This window comes from Anarrhichthys ocellatus, unplaced genomic scaffold, assembly GCF_004355925.1.
Source record: "Anarrhichthys ocellatus isolate YVR2014 unplaced genomic scaffold, GSC_Weel_1.0 scaffold43, whole genome shotgun sequence".
Classification (NCBI taxonomy): Eukaryota; Metazoa; Chordata; class Actinopteri; order Perciformes; family Anarhichadidae; genus Anarrhichthys; species Anarrhichthys ocellatus.
The window spans coordinates 2,487,296-2,502,859 of NW_022280073.1; the positions used below are offsets into that span (position 1 = coordinate 2,487,296).

The following is a 15,564-nucleotide window of genomic DNA, read 5'->3' on the forward strand; positions in this document are numbered from 1 at the left end:
TCTTGGTCCCCAGGCTCTCGAGTGCAGTTCCCCTCTTGGTCCCCAGGCTCTCGAGTGCAGTTCCCCTCTTGGTCCCCAGGCTCTCGAGTGCAGTCCCCCTGATCTCCAGGCTCTAGAGTTCCGTCCCCCTGACCTCCAGGCTCTAGAGTTCCGTCCTCCTGATCCCCAGTCTCTAGAGTTCCGTCCTGCCAGACCCCCAGTCTGGCAGTCTGGCCGTCCCTCCTTCGGACCCCCTCACCCACCCGGTTGTGGACTTTGAGTCTCGGCCTCGGAGGGGTTATTTCCCTCATCCGGGCCCCCACCGCCCTCCCTTGGAAGACGTTTATGTTTTGGGACGTCTGGAATCTGTCCCTTGGGGGGGGGGGGGGGGGGGGGTACTGTCACAATCAGGCTTTGCCTTGGGTGTTTTGTGTGTGGTTTTCTGTAGCTCCTCACTTCCTTCACCTGTCCCCAATCAGTTCATTCAGTGCACCTGCCAGTCACACTCTCCCTCATCAGCACAACTCTCCTCACCTGTTCTAGTCACTATTTAAACCCCTGTCTTTCACTCACTTACTGCCAGATCATTGTTGTTTCCTACCTACCTGCCCGTTTTGCTCTTCCTGTTCCCGGTTTCCCAGTCTGTCTGCCCTGTTTTTGCCCTGCCTTGTCCTGCCGGATTTCCCCCCTTGTCTCGTCCTTGGATTACCTGTTTTTGTTTCGTGAGTTATTAAAACCCTTTTGTTCACTACTCTGACTGTCTGCATTTGAGTCCTCATTATGTCCCGTGACACTACTGCCCTCAAATGGCAAAACAAATTAAATATATTTTTAATTAATGTGCTTTTAATGAAGCAATTTACTCTCCATCAAAACAAGCCTAAATTTAGGGGCTAAATATACGTCAACACTATTTCATAAATGTTCAGTGTCACCCCACACACCCTGTAGGCTGACAAACATGAAAACATCCGGCCTCACCACAGCTAGAGGCGAGATGCTGGGGCAAAGTCAATGTGATCTTTTCACTCCATTACAGACTCTTGGACTACTCTGGAATTGCTCACATACTGTAGCTCACCAGCGGTAACACTGGGTTGTAAAACACTGGCTCACTGACTTTAGGGTTGGGGTGCCATGGCAGAACATTCGGGCAAAAAAATGAAAATGGCTCAACTTTTGCAGCAAAGAAAAGTCGTGCACCACAGTGGCAAATTCAATCTTTAGAATACTTTGTAACGTGATTCCCTCCAACAGTTTTCTTTTCCATCCTCCTCTTCTCCTGCAACGTTTTAATGCCAGACGACAGGAGAATTAGCACCACCAGCTGTTTATCTCGATAAACACTCCTTATATTCATTCGCATGACAGTTGTGGAAGCAAAAGCACATTCATTAGCATTTTCTTCAGCCACATTAACCTGTTGATGTATTATCAAACTAGTCTGCATTTATAGCGCCTGAATTCAAAGACCTTTGCCAGTTCTTTCATCCATTTGCACACAGACTTACACACCGGCAGCAGCAAGCTACCACGGCCAACCATCGGGATAATTAGGGGTTCACTTTGAACCCCTAATTACCCCTAATTACACCTGTTATATGTTAATGGTTGGTATGGGTTTAATAAAGGGAACATTTTTACTGTACTGTGTTGTGATTCAATAAGAGACTTGATGACGGATCAAAATGAAACCTGTGTGTTGTGCAGTCAAAGTGCTCCCTGCAGTAGATGTCTGAGCTGATGTGTTGTGAGGCTTCACTCTGTAACACCACCATACAACTGAGTGTTTCTGTAGTTCCAACATATCCAACAGAGTGATAGGTCTTCTCTCTATCAGATGGTGGCATGTCAATTTCAGGAGTACCATTTTCCCAAGTAATCATTCATTTATATCATATTAATGATTGAAACTGATAAATTAAAAATTTAAGATCCAAGTTTGGTTAAGTATAGGTACCAATTGGAGTTGTCTGGTATGGGAGTTGTCTGTGTATTCATCTTACAACTTTAACCCTTTCACAGTGTGTTTTCAGCTCATGAAAGTTAATTGTAACTGTTTTGACCTAAATGTCTTACTCAGCGTTCGGTTGAACTTAGCTCCACCCTCTCGTGTCACTTGTGGTTCCTACAAAACAAGATGGCGACTGCCAAAAGGCTGAACTAGAGGGTTCAAAACTGCAGTCCAGTTTTGGACTGCAGTCCAGTTTTATTGAAAATTGAATACATTTCCAGATTATTACATTAATCCTGACCATTTATTTTCTTAATTCATATTGCTGCTTTTGGATGTTACTGGGTTTATGGTTTTATGTTCCGAAAGAAATTATGAAATAAGTAGTTTTTAAGACAGTTGAACTTCATAACGGCTGGCTGTCTCCATCAGTACCGGGTCTCCTGTTGCTTCAGGACAGGAGTTAGCCAGAAGCAAAAAAAAACAAAAAACTCTACACCCGCTCCTGCAGACTCGAGTCAATGACATGAGTAGACTGCCGATCAAGCTGGGGAGGGGCAGAGAGATAACGCTAACAGCCGCAGACTCTGAACAGTGACAGAGGCTATCACTGTCAGAGGCTGCACACTGACCCACACCATCCATCACATCCAGGAGAGGAGAGGAGAGGATGAAAGGGCAGCAGATCACGGGAGAGTGGAGTTAAAATGTTAGAATGGGGAAGAAAAGAGAAGAGGAGACGAAATTTGAGAGCAGATCACATGTCACGATGAGGGGTGAGGTGACGAAAGAGGGAGAGAGGGGGAGAGCTGGATGGATCTGAGAGGAAAACTGCAAAGAGATGGAATGGAGGAGAAGAGAGAGCAAGTGAGACAAAGGACAGCAGAGATTTAAGAGGACAGGAAGGAAGATGAGATATTTGCAAGGGGAAGCGAAAGAGCAGGAGCTGATGCAGAAGAAAAGAAGAGGAGAAAGTACAATATATGGAAGTAAATGAAAAAAATAAGAAATAAGAGTGGTCAGGTATTTGGTCTCTCAAATTACACTCGTCTTCTTTTATTATTATTTGTACACCATTAGCTCCACATGAAAGAGCATAACAGCAAATTAACAAGTGCTCAAGTAGACAAAATATGATGAGCTCAGTATCCAGCTGCAATGTCATCTAAGTGGAGGAAAACAACATTGCAGATGTAATGAGGTGGAACGTGGAGGGGTCACAAATAGATGCCTCACTTCAGCAGAGACGTTGTACAACACAGCTGACAACGGCAGATTGAAAAGTCAGCACTTCGGGGCCACATGTTTTCCTTTTTGGGGAGAAAAAATGTTTACAGAGACGTTTATCTCTGCGGAAGACAAATTGCCACCAGATGTGTTCAGGATATATGGACCTCCTTTAGGAGAAATCCCGAGCCTTTTTCTGTGACAGTGACAGCTAAGCCCGCGCAAACATCTGTTTGGGGAGAAACTAACTGCAGGAGAAGCATAATGAGCATGGCTTACATTCAATATTACTGTAGATCAGCACTACTGATCAACATTCTGAGCATCAACAACTGGAAGCTCTGTCATTCCACCATCCGTCTTGAGCTGTGGATCGTCTCTTTTAACAGATGGCATCTAGTTATAGCCTCACAAAGGACATGGAGTTTTTTTTAGTCTCAATCAGAGTCGTGGACTTGAGATTGGTCTTTGACTTGACTTATCTGGGTCTTGACTAACACAAGACTCTTCTTGGAACAGTCAGACAGACTTGACTTTAACTGGACTCTACCAGACTTGAGGATTGACATGGAATTTCATGTATAGTTGCTTAAAGGAAAGGTTGAATTTGGGTCGGCATTGCCTCCACATGGCTCTCACCAGAGTTTGATTGACATTCAGAGTCAATCAATCTCTGGTGAGTGAGTGTTTATCGTCATTACGTTCATACAAGTACATTTGTGTGAAATGCTTTTGCTGGGAGGCTCTATAAAAAAAGAAAAAGAAATAGTTAACATAAGACATATAAAAATAAAATGACAAAATATAAAAAATAAACAATAAAGAAGTTGCATTCAAGTCTGGGCCTCCACACAGCTACTACGTCTGACGTCAGAAGCCAAGATGGAGGTGGCTGAGCCAAAATCGCTAGCCACACTCACAGTGCTAACCATGCTAACAGTGCTAACAGAGCTAACAGTGGTAATGGGGGTTAGCTCACGGTTACCATCGGGGATCTGGCTTTGCAACAACTATCCCGACCCTTACGAGCACTGCTCTCATGTGCACGCCGATCAGCTAGCAAGTCGGACATGAACACAAAGGGAGGGAGGGGAAGAAACGGGGACGGCCAACGGTTTTAAGGGAAGAGACTTGCATGCACTAACGTGCACACTCAGCCAACTACCAACACAAAGAACAAAGGTTACGTTATTGTAACTCTAGTCCTAAAAGCACATGCAGAGCCCTCAGTGAGCGAATGCATGTTCCAGACTCTATTTTGCTGCTCTACTAATGCCTTGAATGTCGTAGAGAACCTTTAAGTTCCTGACACTTGACATGAATGTTGCTCCGACTTGAATGACTTGACTTAAACTTCCTATCTGAAACTTGACCGGACTTGAGACATAAGACGTCCTCTGGCATGAGACATAAGACGTCCTCTGGCATGAGACATAAGACGTCCTCTGGCATGAGACATAAGACGTCCTCTGGCATGAGACTTGAGACTTGACTTAAACTAGCCTTGACAGGCTGAGTCTTTAATTTGACTTGCCCTTAAGGACTTGAACTCAATTTGAGATGTACTTTGACAGAAACGAGACAGAAATTTGACTGGTCTGATCTACAGTGGATGAAGTACATTTTTGCATTTGGTGTGTCCAGGCTCTCTCTAGGTTCCTGTCTCATTACAAGTACGTCAGTTGACTGGAAAAATTGAAAACAAATGAAAAGGCGAGTCATCATTCAAGGCGAGGCCTATTGACGTGTGTAAACGTGAAATCACACTGAATTCTCTATTCAAACATCTGTTCATTAAAAAAAGAGATACAAATGATTCCACATTTTGCTTAAACCACCTTTATGATAAATCAAATTCTGGTATACGGCCGATGAAAGAGAGATATCAAACCTGTACAATATAAACATAAAGGACAAGAGCAGCAGTGGAGCCGACCCCACATCTGGAGAAGTGTGCCGTTCAGTGGAGAGCGTAGTAATAACCCTGATTAGTTCCAGTGTTGATGGAGCTTCCAGGGGAGAGTTGAATAGAGATGGAAATCAGGGCTCGGCTACGGATGATTATCCAGCCACTCCAGATCAAAGATTTCCCTCGGTCTCATCACGGAGGGTAAAGAAATGATCATTTCACCCCACGCTATGAAGCTACCTGTGTCTGTTATACTGACATGTTCTGAAAAGAGCAGCAGGGATGTCTGCGCTTCAACAAACCGCCATCAAACAGAGGCAGCATTCATATGTGCGGATCGATTTTATAGGTGGCAACACAAACTAAACCGCTGAGATGATTTATAAAACCAATTCTTCTGAAAATGATTATTCAGCTATGCATGGAGCTATGACTATTTAATGAATTAATCAATAAAGTGCCATGAGTTCATGAGACAATTCAAGAAATGTCAGCATAACCTGTGAACAAGAAGTCATATTTCCATCCAGAAAGAGGGTCACGACACCAATGAGAAAGCTGTGGAGGAGAAGCAGAGTGAACCATCTGTGATTTTTTTCTGAAGCAAGGTGTCTATGCAGCTACAGTCTGTGCGTGGGGGGGGGGAATGCCGTGAACATGCCTACATGCATGTGACTAATATCTGTGAGTTCTTCAACTCGCTGAGTGCAAGAGCTGGTTGTGAAGAGAAGTTGGCCTTCATTTGAGACAATATTGTGCACTAATTATGAAGCTTTTGAACATAACAGGTCAAAGGCTAACAGTTGGTATCAACAATGAGAAATATTCTGTCGTTATATTTGCTCAAACTGTCACCATATCCCGACAGTAGTACACAAGACCGATAATCTGTGAAAGCTTCAGGTTCCTATGCTTCCTTTTAATTCTCCTAATGGCATTTACAAGATTCCACCACGGCCGTAGAAAATCAACCAATCAGAGCCGAGGAGCTTCTAATGCAGCTGTCATTCACCGCTTGTGAAGATTGTAAAGTCCGATGAAACCAGATGGTTTCACAAATGTATTTTAGTTACTGTTTCACTGTAAAATGAGAACGTTCTCTCTGGTCGGTGGGCGGAGCTTGGTTTTGTCTCCATGGTTTTCAACATGGCGGCCGGGTCACAAACTTTCTCATTTTACAGCTTATCGGCAACAACATTTCAACATCGAAGTTCACAACCAGTTAGAGAATCCTCGGCTCTGATTGGTTGTTTTTTTTCGGCCATGGTGGAATCTTCCAAATGCCAAGAGGAGAGCTAAAAGGTGGCAGATTCACTGTCTCCTATGCTAGCCTCAGGATATAGTGACCGTTTGAGTGAATATAATTTAAGGGTAATTCCTGTAGCTCTTTGACAACAGCAATTTTTTCAGGATTTTACAAGAAGCTACGAATAGCAAGAGGAAAACAGAACGAGAGGGACTGGCATCTTAAAAATCAGAAATTTTGATTTACCAATATCCCGGGTCTGTCATTATTTGACAATCAATAGCAGTAGAGAGATTTGAATCTGTGTGATTTGCCACAGCACAAGCTCTGAGAAACACCTCCTCTCCCACAGCTCGTGACTGGTGTGATGATGAAGATGAAGCAGGCGGTTGGTATCATCTGATCCCACTGTCTTTCACAACGCCTCACTGAAAACTGTGAGTATAGTCCAACTCCTCCTTCAGGTGTGACCAGTGGAAAGACGGTTAAATGTATTTTCAAACCAAACTTATAGCAAGTAAAGTTTATATTAAAGTAATAAGTAGAGTAAGACAACACTGGAGAACTGGAAATATACAGGCCCAATATTATAGTTATATTATTTGCAAATAATATAACTATAATAATACAGTTGTGAAACTAAATGTCTTTCAGTATGTTAGGTCATATGGTTTTAATCATAGAAAATTATAAGGACAGGGCCACCATGATGTGGAATAAAGCTCCAGTAGTCAAGATAATAATAATAATCTACAACGACAAATCGGTCACATATGGTGTTAAATAACCTTCAACCTTTTCTCTTTCTTATTTTGCATCATACTATATGTACATACTTATGTACGGACAGGCAGCTCACATGAATCCATTGGCTGCTGGGTCTTTCTTTTCTCATTAGAGGTTTCCAGAGGAACAGACTGAGGTGTGAAGGTGTTTCCTCTGCTTCTCTCACACACTCCCTAACATGAAGATAAAAATAGCAAACCGAGAAGACAACCCTGCTAATTGACGACCTTCACTCACAGCAATGCAGCTCGGATCCTAACATGGGGAAACCGCTACTACGCAAGGGTTCCACCAGTATTGGGGGTGTAGGAAAATATCGATACGCTTGAGTGTAGCGATATTAAGTTTTGTGATACTGTATCGATTCTCAAAAACACTGTATTGATTTGTTATCAATAACAATCAATGCAAAGGTTCCTGACAGACTGTGGCTCAGATTGCTCAGAAAGTAGAGCTTTGAGGTTGGATGTCACAGGGACTGTGATGAATGCAAATCTCACTGTTCTGATTGCATACAACAAAATAAACAATTTCTACAAAGAATTTATGCATTTAGTGTGTTCTTTCAAACAGGTTTTCTACAATTAGATTTGATAAAAGTAGATTTGCTTACAGTAGTGTGATGTATCGCAATATTTAGAATTGTAACCACTGTATCATGATGCATAGGATACCATCAGCCCAAACCAATATAAAGCCAGACACATTGACTGATATTTTTGCCAATAATCAGAAGTAATCTGATTATTATTTCATGCCTTTCAGTACACAAAGTAGGATATTTATTTAAATTAAATGGAAGTCAAGCGGCATCAAATCCATCATGTCAGAGGTAAAACTGACCCAAACTAATAAAAGAGTGAAATGACTGTAATCAGTCTCTTCTACCACACTAAAACAAACTTCTTTCTACACTTGTGAAGAGAATGAACCTTTTTTTTCCAAAAGGGCTCCAGTATTCATGACCAGACACCGACTGTCACCTGAGGGCTCCACCTTTGCCTGTGAACAAATTTATTTTCAGATCTCGTTAAATGTTAAAAGGGAGTCCGGCGTAAAACGAGGAAAAAAAAATCAGCTGAATATCCGACCTCATTTAGAGGTGAGACCTGCGCAAGACAGCGGTTCATTTTGTAGAAGCACGACACTACAAAATGAACCGTACACTGCATTACACAGCACCGCACAAACATTGTAATAGAAGTCAAATAAGAAGGGGTTATTATTCAGCGTGTTGTAGTCAAATGTATCCGGAGTCTCTGGAAGTTATTCCATGCAAGAGCCTACCTGCATATTTTTTACTCATTGCAGTTTAAATCTCAGTTCAGACAGAGGAAGAACTTAAACCACTGATGCCTACAGACTAGAGCCATAAAGACTCATAAGTAAGTTGGAGACAACCTCAAGATGGCCTTATACATAAATGCCAGGCGGTGAATTGATCTCTGCATATAAAGAGATGACCATCCAACCACAGCATACAAATCACTGTGTACCGTAAATAGAAATGAGTTCGAACGGCCATGTGTGAAAAAATGGTTCGGCAGACAACAAGGAGAGGGAAAGCAGGAGCCTACTTGTATGCGATATTAAAAAGAACTATCCACTCGCAGTATGAAATAGACAATTGTTACTCAAAGTTCTCAAGTTTTTAATGAAGGAAGCAACCTTTGTTTGCCTTGAGATGTTACAATCTGCCTGTGATGAGGAGACCGTCCCTGTTTCCTGAGAACAGCATTTACTTTGTTGTTTTATATCTAACTGCTGCTTCAAGCTTGTGTAGGTAACACTGGAGAAACCAGCAAGAGTACGCCGGAATTAAAAACAAATCCAACCTAAAAACCCAACCAAGTGTTGACACATTGTTTACAATGAAAGTAGCCAGCAGCACTAGTTTATTTGCAAACCTATACATTCACAAAGCGTTGGCTGATGCTCTAAAGTCTGATCTAGAGTGTTCAATCTACACAGGATTTGTATTACAATTATAAATACTTCTGTCAACCAGCCAGCGTTAGGATCAGTTTATGCTCGGCTGCTCTCTCGACAGTTGTCTTCAAAACAAAATGACCTCATGTACGAAGTCACCCAGCTTTTGCACCTCAGCAACAGGAATTACTAAGTGATCACACGGTTTCTTCCACAGTTTCGACTGCTGTCATTTCACTCATGAGTGAGCGGAGAGAAAAGAAAATAGTGGTAGTAAAATATACGACTTTCCCTGTTTGGATTAAATGTTTTTGTCACTTCCTGTCACGTGCCAATATTAGCCCTTGCAGCAAACTATCCAATCAGTTTCTCGGGTGTCTTGGTGCCCATGTGATCTTCATCGTATACTATGTGGCCCCGCCTTTCATGATTCCAGTCCACTTGGGAGTTTCGTTGCAAAGGGTCACCCTCTCTCTCTCTCCAATCGTTTCCTGTCACTATTGTCACTAAAATTGAATGCATACAGTATGTATTATGAAGAGACGGAGCATTGCCAATGTTGCCCCAGTGCTTTCTCATGAGGGAATGTTGGCTCTGTGTAAATTATACACAGTACAGTCTCGACTTGCTCTATTACAAAAGTGTTTTGAGATAACTTCTGCTATGATTTGACACTATATCAATGAATTAAACAGAATTTAAATTTAAATCTCTAATAAACTACAATATATGTCAATTCTTACTGCAATTAAAAATGATCCATATTAGTGTTTCCAACCCGATGATTCAATCCAAGATGAAGATATGTGTCAATCCCTTCCCAAATCATTACAAATAACAAATAACTACCCACAGATAAATACTGTTTACACAGCTCTACTAAGCTACTTAGTTAGGGTTAAGGAATAATCGTGACCATGGTTGAAAGAATGCCACATTGACTGTTGGTGGGAAACAACAAACCAACCATCGTCTCCCATGTCAGAGTTGCACACTTATGGATCTGCCCATCGTTAACTACCATATTCAACGTGGTCTCACAGGAATATGTGAACTGAACACAATCCCTTAATGCTGGGGTTGGTTATGTTGAGAAACCAGCAAGAGTGCACTAGATTTGAAGAATGTTCCAAAAGAAAAACCCAGCCCAGAGTGGCCAACATTTTTCCAAAGAAAGTAGCTAGCAGCACTAGCTCTAAAAGTCGCTAAATCTGGACATAAAGCAGCCAAGTGGTCAACACTGACAGCCCGTCCCTTCAGCTATCCCTCCAAAGCCACTCCCTCAAAATGAGATTGAGGGACGTAAACAGTGAACACGGTTATTGTTACTCACAGGTGTTAAGCTAGCAGCTTGTGGAAGACGCACAATGAGTGCATGCGAGTGCACGCTGGCAGGTAGCCCGTCCAGTGCTGTCGAGATGTAAAGAGAATTCAAACAAATATAACAAAAAATGATTGTGAACGAGATTACCAACCCTAGCTTTAACATGCAGCCACCACAGAAACAATTCAACTGTTTAGGCAACAAAACTACGTGGTCAGATTAAGGAAAGAATGTATCATTGTTTGGGTTGAAAGAACTGCATTTGTTGCATAACTTCTTATGAACCCGAACATCAAATCTAAAATAACGAAACTTTGACTTTTGGTTTCCCACAGAACATGAACACCAGTCTCCTGGGTGAAAGTCCCACGTTTGACCAGATTGATCCCAACCTAATTCCACAACAAGGGATCCTAATTGACTTTCCATTGGAATTGTTTCTGTAATTTGAATCAGACCGACCATTTGTCCAGCTACTTCTGCATTTGCTCTCGGCAGGCAAGAGTTAACATTTACACAGCCACTACAGGCGTCACTAAATACAACATAGGTTGTGTTTAGACTTTTCAACAAATGACTCAGAATAAAGGTCACAAGAAAAAACATTGCCGACTTGCTTGGTGAATATGGTATAATGTCAGCAAATTTTGAATTGTATCATTGAAAGTGCAAATCCCCCCCACCACCCCCTCCCCCGCTAGCTAGATGACTACCCTAGCAATTAGTTGCTACGTCACAAGTACTTTGCATGACTGTTTCAACGTCCTGCATCAGCTCACATTAGCATCGGACACAAATTGCATCCTCCATACGAATAGTCATTGAAAGCAAATGGCGACTCAGAGTCGAGGGCTGAGGTGTGAATGTAGCCATTGAGGCTCATTGTGGTAGAGCTTTGGTGTCTGTTACATGCTTGTCAGCCAAAGTTCCCGTCTCACTCTGCACATTGGCCAAGCCTCATTAAGCACCCTTCCCAAGCTCCTTGTTTGGACCCTAATTAGGGGATCTAATGGCGTCGCAGGATCTGGACAAACTCAAGATCTTCTCCCCACAGTAGTGTCGAAAAGCCATTAGGAACTTCCGGGACACGGGGCATTGGCATGTCTCACCTTCAAAGTGCCTACGTTGTGTGCATGTGTGTTGAGTGATTGTTGTGTCTTGCTGCGTGGAGCTCAGAGGCAGCAGGATAGCACTGTCTATCTATGTCACACAGCCCTGTGTCTACAGTCACTCTCTATCTCGCCTCTAATCCATCTTCTATCATCCTGCCGACCGTCTCCTCGCCGCCCATCTATTCATCAGCCTCTCTTTCAATGACTCCCTCTGTTCCCCCCCCAACCCCCACCCACCCCACACTGTCTCCTCTTCCTCCCTCTGATGTCACAAATCCAGATATGAGGTCTTCTGATAGCACACGGCCTCGGACACTGCGGCCTTGTTTGGAGAGGAGTGATCAGAGAGATGAGAGGGAGGGCGGAGGGAAAGGCGAGGGCGATGGGTATTTTCCGAGGCAGCGGGAGGATGTAAGATGCAGAAACAAAGGAGGACATCTAGGTTATAGAAAAAAAAAAAAAACATGCATGAATGCCTCTGAAAAGGCCTGTGTGTTGTGTCGCCGGCTCGTCTCATCCCTGTGACTCGGAGCCAGCAGTGCCTGTCAGGGCACTACTGTTGAGTCTATTTATGCTCTCCCCTCTCTTTCTTAGCGGATTAAAGATTTGACTGCTAATATTCATACCGGGGGGGGGACTCTGAACCTGCCGCTGTCCCAGACATGCGTGTGCTGTCACAAGAGCAGACAAGTCCTGTACGCTCCACTCTCCTCAGAGTCTCGTGGCAGGTCTTGCATGGATTTTAAGTGGCACTGTGACACAAACTGCACTTGTTTTTGCTGGAACAAAAACATCACTGAAAACACCATGAATATCTGAGGTAGGGTTAGGGGCTGTTTTCTTCATGTGTTCAGGTTGATGTGGGAATCACGTCTGCAGGGCTTTGATTTGAAAATTGAAATATGAATGAGAGGACAAAAATAGGTTCAAACCACTGGACCGCAAACGTGATACTTTGGGGAATGCAAACATTTTTGCTTTTTTTGCAGGCATCAGAAGCTGCAGTGACATGGGTCCTCCTGTACCTCTGTGATGGAGATGGAGATTTTACATACACCCCTAAGTGGTTGGGGAAAATGGTTGGATATAACACTATATATCAGGGCATTACACAGAGGGACACTTTTAGGACATTTTTAATATAATTTGACCTAAAATACATAAAGTATCCCTCACTCTGAACATATATGCACATATAGACTGCCTTTAAGAATTGCTAACCCAAAATAATTCCATTAATCTCAGGTGTGGTAGTTTTAGTGGCTTTTAATAGTCTGTACATATTGGCATCAGTCTTTAAAATGACCCACAGTCAACTCTGACATCTCAAGTTTGCTTTACATGAAAACAAGCAGCTAACCTACCTATGTGAAAGCGTACATGCATCGACGATCAAATAAAAGCTTCTGCCTATGGATTATTTTGTACCAGACTTCTAAAAACCACATCCTCACCTGTTGAAACACCCTTTTTCATGACAAAGTGCCGTACGACTCTGCGTGCTCAACTCTGTCCCCTTAATATGCTGCTATAAATCAGCAGCGGTCAGTTCAGCACATAAGCTAAAGGGAATTCAAAACTGTCTTATCCGCAAGGACAGGCTTGCGTGTTTTTACAGCGCCCCCAGTAGCATGATCTGGTGACTCATCAACATTATTACCAGGATATTTTGTCACACAGGCATGCAAACAGGGGAAATACATACAGATGAAGTAAAATTCATAACAAAAACATTGTTATGAAAGTTTCTCAAACAGCAACCTACCCTGCCTGACTCATCTTCATCATTTTCCGTGTGCGTGTGCAGCATTGCCAGTAATTGGACACTAGTGAGTGTTGCAGCAGGAGGCGAGCTGAGGGAGGCTCCTTGCACCAGAAGGGGACAGTGGATGAGAAGCCCGTTCTGTGGCGAATGACACTGCTGGCCCTCCGTGGGTGATACCAGGCTGACTGAAAGTGCGCCACAGCAATAGGCTCAAAGCATTCGTCTACTTCCTCCACTGCAAAGAAATGAGCTGCGTGCCTCTGGTCTCAGAAGCACCGCCGTGCCTCATCACCTAGCATCACCAAGACGTTGCTTGAGCACATTCTTCATGCATTTCAGCAGGTTAATCATTATGTGCAGCTTTAAAGTTGTGGCTGCGTCTGTGTGGCCAAACAGTGAACGCAATACAGAAGGATACAAAGGTGCTATTTTTCCTTTCTTTTCTACTCCAGCTCTGTTCCAACTCCTTGTTCAGCCTGTTAGGACAATAATACAAAGTCTAACAATAATGTATAGTCCATTCAAATGTGACAAACTCCGACAAGTCATGCTTTTGTCTTGGATTGAGAACCCAAAAGTCAAACCCAATTCAAAAAATAAATCTTGCATTTAAATGCAGCCGTGCTGGCAAACCTCCACGCTGCTTTGAAAAGGCATCCTACGAGTTGCGTATCAGTTGGTATTTTACCCAAAGAATCACATCACCTACGGAGGCTGAAACACACAACGTCTTGACTGAAATCAAAACTTCAGAAACGGGTCTGCGGAACCAATTTGAAAAGTTGAAATGTATATTTACTGAAATACTAGCTGGGTGATTCATGTGTGCGGCGGATGTAATGGGTTGCGCTTGTTCATTCAGAAAAAAACGTCTTAAATTGCGCCCAAGCTGTTATTTCACCCCTGCGAGTGAGCAGAGATTCATTAAATTGTTTTTTTAAAACGAAGTTAGGCAACACTGTGTCCCCGGGTGAACGCGGGCTGACCGTGGAGCCCAGACGGCGACTGTCCACCAGCGTCGCGACTCCCAGAGAACGGACCGGTTGGGTGGGTGACACTTGAAAAATGCAGGGCTACACCTCAACCCTGACTAAATGCAGACCACAGTATAAAGGGGGGCACAACATAACAGAATAAATCTCCTGAATATGTAGCCTGATAACTTGATATCAGTCTCCCGGTTGTCTCTGTAATAACAGTGACAAAATCACCGCGCAGCTCACCAAAACAAAACGCAGAGGCAACAGAGAACGAGCTGTGATGATGGCATGTGTGTGCAGCCAACTAGAAGCCGAGCACCGGTGTCAGCGACAGGTCAATATAAGTCAATATGGTTCATTTAAATAAGAAAAAGATAATTTACCTTAAGTAAGTTACCAGTCCCGTTGATTCATACTGTCAGTGGCCAAAGCGCGGTGCGTTCACAGTGCATTCACCAATCCCAAAAGCCTGTGGATAAGTCCGAGGATAAGTCCACACAACGCCTTATTATAAACGATATTTTAGTTTTGTACTGAGCAGAACAGATGCAACGTTTTTGGGATAAAGAAGAAAACTCAGAGAGGAGTTCTGAAGGTCCGTTAGATCCCAGTGCGTAAAATGGTTTGAGAAAATCCCAACGCATTCACCGACAGCTATTTTCTTACATTGTTCCAAAACGACACGTCCTCCGCTCCTCTTTTCATTTCGAAAGGGAAACTCCTTTTTTAATTCACAATAATTGCTGTGTTTGTTATTCCAGAAATTCTAAGATTTGTCTTTAAAAAAAAAGTTATTCTCCAAAACCTTCGTCTTCAGGTGACACGGTCTTCCAGGTGAATGCGAAGGTTTAACGGAGCGACAAATCGAAGAGTGCTCGCGCGCGTCTCGGGAACCGCCGTCCCCAGCTCGCGGCTCTGGAGCGTCCTTGTCTGTGTGTGTGTGTCCGCGCGCAGCAACAGCCGGATTCCTTATTTGGTTTGGAAGCCCGGGGCTCGCGCTGCTGTCAAGAGAGTCGAGTTGTAGCAAATGACTTCCAGCTAAGTCTTTCAAAATAAAAATTACATAATTGGGGGAAAGCGCTGCAACACTGTTCTGGGGAAGCTCTTGATTAAAGCAGCACTAAAGCACAAGGAGAATAATATGAACGTTCATTTAACCATAAATCACGTTTATAAAAAAACACAGCTCAGGAAAATACTTCAAAGAACAAATTCCCATTTAACTTAAAAAAAAAAAAAAAACATGCATCATATCTTCACTTGAATAAATCTACTCTTTTAATGTCCAAAGATTGAAAGGCTTTTGAAAATAATAATAATCAAATGATAAACAAAAACAAATAATAAATATAT

At 42.9% G+C, this 15,564-nt stretch overlaps 1 protein-coding gene across 7 annotated transcripts in view; it reads right to left on the reverse strand.

Annotated features, from left to right (window-relative positions):
• Nucleotides 1–15,174, reverse strand: part of adgrb1a (adhesion G protein-coupled receptor B1a) — a 156,408-nt gene extending 141,234 nt beyond the window's left edge. For all 7 annotated transcript variants that reach the window (XM_031868618.1, XM_031868614.1, XM_031868617.1 and 4 more), the window contains exon 1: nucleotides 14,595–15,174. The gene's annotated coding sequence lies outside the window, so the exon portion shown is untranslated. The remainder of the gene's footprint in view (nucleotides 1–14,594) is intronic.
• Nucleotides 15,175–15,564: the final 390 nt, after the last annotated feature.